This window comes from Echinops telfairi, unplaced genomic scaffold (assembly GCF_000313985.2).
Source record: "Echinops telfairi isolate 266 unplaced genomic scaffold, ASM31398v2 ScPeMD7_5167;HRSCAF=5991, whole genome shotgun sequence".
In the NCBI taxonomy this organism is placed as follows: Eukaryota; Metazoa; Chordata; class Mammalia; order Afrosoricida; family Tenrecidae; genus Echinops; species Echinops telfairi.
Genome location: NW_022109066.1, coordinates 793207 through 799239, shown reverse-complemented (window position 1 = coordinate 799239; position 6033 = coordinate 793207). Strand labels below are relative to the sequence as shown.

At 43.0% G+C, this 6033-nt stretch overlaps 1 pseudogene; it reads right to left on the bottom strand.

The window, feature by feature from the left end:
• Positions 1-568: 568 nt before the first annotated feature.
• LOC101661041 lies at positions 569-1029 on the bottom strand (annotated as a pseudogene).
• Positions 1030-6033: the final 5004 nt, after the last annotated feature.

Below are 6033 nucleotides of genomic sequence, written 5' to 3'. Positions count from 1 at the left end.
CACTATGTCACTGGGGCTCCTAGTAGAGAGATCCTTGAAAATCATAATGTAGTGGATGCTTGTCCTTCATTAACACACCATGTAACTTATTGGCGAGTTAGAGCAGGCGATTTAAAAGTTTCAATTGGCCTGTACCTTAAAGTGATGTTGTATTTCATTATTTATTATTATCAAAATTAAGCATTTCCAAGTGATGGAAGTTCTTAGATTTGTACCTGCCAAACACCAGAAAATGACCTTGCTACAAAACACACACAAAATTTCCTATTTTGTTGTTTTACTACTTTGCTTATAACGAGGGTAAGTGGGAAGTTCAACTAATTGAGAAGATTTAATGTACCCCATAACTTAAATGATGTTTATTTATTCTTCTACCAATCACAACTGATTTCCATCTACAATTATTTCTTGAGTCAGAGACAGTCGGTCTACTGAAGAAGTAGCTCTGATTTTGAGCTGTGGAACTAATGTTCCTACACATTCACATATGCGCCGACCAACACTGCAGAGCATTGCGGGAAAGGTGCTCCTCACAGCTGGCCTTTGGCAGAAGTGGATGGGGACAGCTTTAGCTTGCCTTCTCCACACTTGTCTTGCAGCATCTGTGACACTGCCGGCACACAGTCTCAAAATCAGAGTCATTCCTCTAATAGGGATCGTCAGTAATACGTTGTTTGTATGGATCATAGCTTCCGAGTTGTTCAAGGTTAGCTCTGTAGCTTTTAACTTGATTACCTTTTCCAGTCAGATCTCTCCGATTGCTTTTGCCATCCATGCATAGTAGATAATCCAATGTGGCAAAATCATCTTTGGTAACCTGTCTTGCTTTATGAGCTGAGTTAATGTCATGACTTCCTAGGCAGTGTACAGCTCATGGATCTGGTGACTGGCCTACACACTGTCAATGGTCCACTTATCTAAAATGTTTTGATCGGCTATAAGTTTAATGAAAACTGCTTCTGCAACAGGCGAACGACGAATGTCACCCAGGCATGCAAACAGAATGTACCTGGGAGCCTGCGATGCCATGCTCGCGTGCACAGAGCTGTACAGGGTGTGTCAGAACCACCAGCTGGAAATGTCACGGATCCTGGCACTTGCACATTATCGACACCGCAAACCTTAATGGGAGAAAAAACTCATCTTCCTTTTGAGGAGCAGCTGATGGATTTGAACTACTGATCCTGTTTGTGGTTAGCAGCCCAACGTGTAACCCACGCTGCCACCACTAAAATAAGCCTCCCACTATTACTGTGCTTTAGTTTGTACTTTCTGTGTGCCAGGCACTGTATAGGCACTCTCCACCCTTATCTCATTTAATCCAATAACTTTCTGAGATTGTACTTGTAAAATCCTGTGCTTACAAATGGGTGTTTAACTCCTTTACTGCTCGCAAATCTTTGTTCAAATATCTCCTCATGAAGCTTACTATGACTCCCTAATATAAAATTGCAACTGGCCCCCACCTCATTCTATTTCTCTTGTCTTTCCCTAACCTGTTAGTCCGGGTTAGACTAGAGAAGCAAATTCATAGACACTCATGCTTATAAGAGAGAGCTTTATATACAAGAGCAAGTGTATATTGAGAAAATATCCCAGTCCAGCCCAGATCAAGTTCATAAAACTGATATTAGCCCATATATCCGATACCCATCTATAAATTCTTCTTCAGACTCACTGAACACATGCAATGACACTGAATGCAGGAAGATCACAGGCCAGCGCATGGAAAGTCTTGTGGATCTAGTGGTGGTGTAAGCATCTCAGCGCTGGCGTGGGTCTCCACATGGCTCTTAAAGCTCCAGGGCTCTAGCATAGCCCCATGTGTCTTTTTTAAAAAAAATCATTTTATTGGGGGCTCGTACAATTCTTATCACAATCCGTACACACATCCATCGTGTCAAGCACATTTGTGCATTTGTTGCCATCATCATTCTCAAAACATTTGCTTTCTACTCATGTGTCTTGTCATCATGAGTATCTCACAGGGAGTGAGTGTGTCCCGCTTCCAGCGAGCTGTTTATCTCTGAAGTGCCTCTAAATGAGGTCATCAAGCAGCAACCTGATTGACAGGCTAAACTCCACCCCTTTTAAGAGTCTCAAGTTGGCACAAGATTATGTAACTACCACACCAAACCTGTTCTCTCATTGAGCTAATCATATACCTATGTTTAATATCTCTTTGTACCTATCAGAATGTTAACTCCTTACGAACAATGATTATGGTCTATTTTGTTCTGAATAGTGTTTGATTCTTGATAACTACTCAATGAATACAAGCAGTACCCAAGTTATGAACCCCCACAAAGACTATTATATTAAAATTTCGAGGTACATACAATGTTCCATAATAGCAAGCAGACACCACTTTGTGTCACACAACAAAGCATTATCACATTATTATAATGAAGAGTCCTATTGGTGCAATGGGTTAAGTGCTGTCTTACTCTAGGTACTTTAAAGAAACAAATCCACAGCAACTCATGTATAAGAGTTTTATGTAAAGAAAGTGTGCATCACAAAAACATTCCAACCCAATGCTGCCCAAGCCCACAAGTCCAACATTAACCCATTAACCCAACACCAGTCCACAAAGTCCTCCACCTCACAAAACAGAGGCAATGATGCCGACTGCAGGAGGAAAGCTGAGTCAGTGAACGAATAAGCATCTCAACACTAGCAGGGGTCTCCACATGGCTGCTCCATCACCCAGGGCTGCATCGGGATAGGTCCATGTGGCTTCTCCTTGGGGATGTCTTGTAGGAAGTCAATCTTGCAAGCTGAAGCAGGGAACTGCTAAGGCAGCTGCACCCTGGTGCGACCATCACAAAGCAAGAGACCTGAGAACTAGAAAGGCGAGGCTCCCCACCCATTTATCCCTCCGCCTTTCAATTAGCCTTTCAATTAGCCCCACATGTGATTATCGGCCAGGTTGGCACAATTAACTAACTCAAGTGCTAACTAACCAAATGGTTGGTGGTTTGAGCCCACTGTGCACTCCATAGCAGAGATGAGGCAGTCAGCTTCTGTAAAGACTTACAGTCTTGAAAGCCCTACAGAGCAGGTTGCTCTGTCCTGTAGAGTCACAGCGAGTCTGAAGCCGCTCCGTCATTTGTTTCCTCTTCTGTTTTTTGTTAACAGTGTTTTAATGTACCTGGAAGTGTTTATTTAATGTTTTATGCATAAAAAGGTACACTCTCTTCTCAATATTAGGGCAAATATTTGACTCACTGACTGTTTTAAGTTACACACAAATTCAACACAGGCTTTAGGAACGGAGCTCACTTGTTGTCTGACTGCCTAATTAATGTGAGGACATGTTAATGGAATAGCAAACTAACGTTGGGATAATATACAAATCTCTCACAATCACGGAATAAATGGATGGGTGGGTAGGATAGGGAACTCGCCTTACTGCAGTGCCTGCGGTTTAGCTACAATGTAACCTTGCTTCTCTTCCTGTCTCACACGCATGCACACCCTTCAGAAGTAGGGTATTTGCTAAAAACCCATTCAGAGTGCCTGCTCTCATTTTAGCTAGTGGATTTGGATGAAAAGCCCCCACAGACTCCCATTCTTAGGGCCCTATGTACTCAAACTGCTAGAAGTTTGTGTAGGTCTCATAAATGGCTTCATTTTTGTCTCCCTCAGTGTATAAAAGATCCAGGTCTCTTTGATCTGGGGATGAGGTGTGGTCGTGTCAATGTCCTGCTAGGCCAGTTAGGTCTTGGTCCACTGAAAATACCTGTCTTTTTGCATTCTTTGATCTAACCATGGTCCCTTCTGCCAAGATTCTTTTGGGGTAAAGAGAAAGGAACACTATTAGTATTCTGAGATACTTTAAAAAGCAGAACACCTTAAATCTTTGTGTTAACGATTTAATAGAGACTTTGATATTGGTGCCATCGAGTTGCTTCCAATTCCAGTGGCCCGGGGAGTAAGAGAAGAAGCACCTTCCTATTCTACGGCAGCCTCTCAGTGGCTGCTGTGTTGGAGGCCCTTGCTGCAGTCACGGTGTCCAGCCAGCGCCCTGAGGGGCTTCCTCTTTTTCACAGGCCCTTGCACAGCACGATGTCCTTTTCTAGGGCTGGTCCCTTCTGAGGGAGAAAAATGGGACTTTCTTCTCCTGTAAAGAGTTACAGTCTGGAACCCCCCGGGGGCACTTCTACTCTCACCTGTAGGGCCCCTGTGAGTCAGAATCGACTCGATGGCAGTGAGTTTGGCTTTTGATTTGGTCCCCTCTGAAAGCATGTCTACAGGATGTGCGACAGTCTTGCCATCCTTGCTTCTGCAGAACTTTCTGGATGTACTTCTTCCAAGTCAGACTTGTGTGTTGTCCAGACCATCTGTGGTACTGCCCATATTTTGTGCCAGCACCACAATACACTGTTTACTTAGTAACCTTGGCCTTTATGCTTCATTGCTGAAACAATGACACCGAGGCTTGATTTTAGTCTTGCTTGCATGGTCTGCCTTTCACTTTGGCTCCACGATACCTCTTGAAATTATCCCTGGTTGCACAACAGTTAAACACTTGACCCTTAATCATGAAGTGGTGGCGCTGGAGAAAGACCTGAGAATCTCTTCCTTAAGATTACTGAGCAGAAAACCAGGTCAGGTAGTAACACTGCCACATAGTGTCTCCATGAGCAGAAGTCGACTTGGCAGCACCTAATAGCAACTTCCCCTGTGAATGTTCCAGATAGCTTGTACACTGCGAATCCGTCGTCTCTGCAGAAGCCTTATTCCCTATTATTACTCCAGCTCAGCCACAGGTGAATCTGGAATCTTACTGAGGGGGCTCGCGCTCGCTCCTGCTCTCTTCCCTATTGCATCAGGCTCTTGTATTTTTGAAGCTAAATAAGAAAGATTTAGCTCCAGTTCAAAGAGGATATTTCCCTACAGTAGAATTGACTATAATATGTAGCTAAATATAAAACCTGGAGTGCTGAATGCAGTTAGTCTTCAGAGTGGATTAGGGCTGCGGTGCTTTCGGCGTTTGCAAGGCATTAGTTAGTGTACATTGCATTAGCTCCGCCAGTCGCTTCTCCTGTAATAACAGGGATAGAAAGATCACCTGCTTGAACCGAAGATCAAAACACCATCCTTTACTTTCTACCGAGTGTGGTAGAGATGATGATGGAGTGGCAAAACCTCACCCATTGTAAGGAAACAACAAAGCAGTCTCTGGTCCCTGTAGAAAAGGTAATTTAGGAAATTCAAGATGCTGACAAGCCCATGAATTCTACTTACGTCAGTAATAGTAATAGCAATCCTAATGCTTTGATTGTACTCATTGTTACTGATTTCTACTCCCCACCTTCTCCCCAGGCCTTAGAAGAAACAAATCTATTTTGTAAGCAGAGCCAGCCTGTCTTTATCCACCTGTGTGTGTGTGTAGAAGGTAGATTTTTATAGTGTTTCATGGTTATATAGCGTACATATAACTATGCACATACCTTGTAAGCTGAATGTTATGTTAGAACATGATGTTAGTGTTATGTAGAATATTATGTGGTTAATGTGTGACTCTTACATGGTTGTGGATATAAAAAACACAGCAATGATGGGCTTTTTCTGAGCATTTGCTATGCTGTAGGAACTGTCAAGTGCTTTATAGTTATCATGTTGTTCATCTTTCACCATAAGCCTATGAGATAGGTACAATGATTAACAATCTGGCTTTTCAGCTGGATTAACTGAGGCACCGAGACGTTCATTAAGTTGCTTATAAAAGGTAGGCCATTATTTGCACAGAGGCATTCTGATTCTTAGAGGACCCTTAGTGGTACACTGGGTAAATGCTGGACTCCTAACCAAAAGTTTGACACCTGGTGGTTGGTTCCTGTAAAGATAACAGCCTGCTAACACAATTCCCTAAGACAGCGGTTCTCAACCTGTGGGTCCTGACCCCTTTGGAGGTTGAATAACCCTTTCACAGGGGTTGCCTGATTCATAACAGTAGCAAAATTACAGTTATGAAGTAGAAACGAAAATAATTTTATGGTTGGGGGGGGTCACCCCAACATGAGG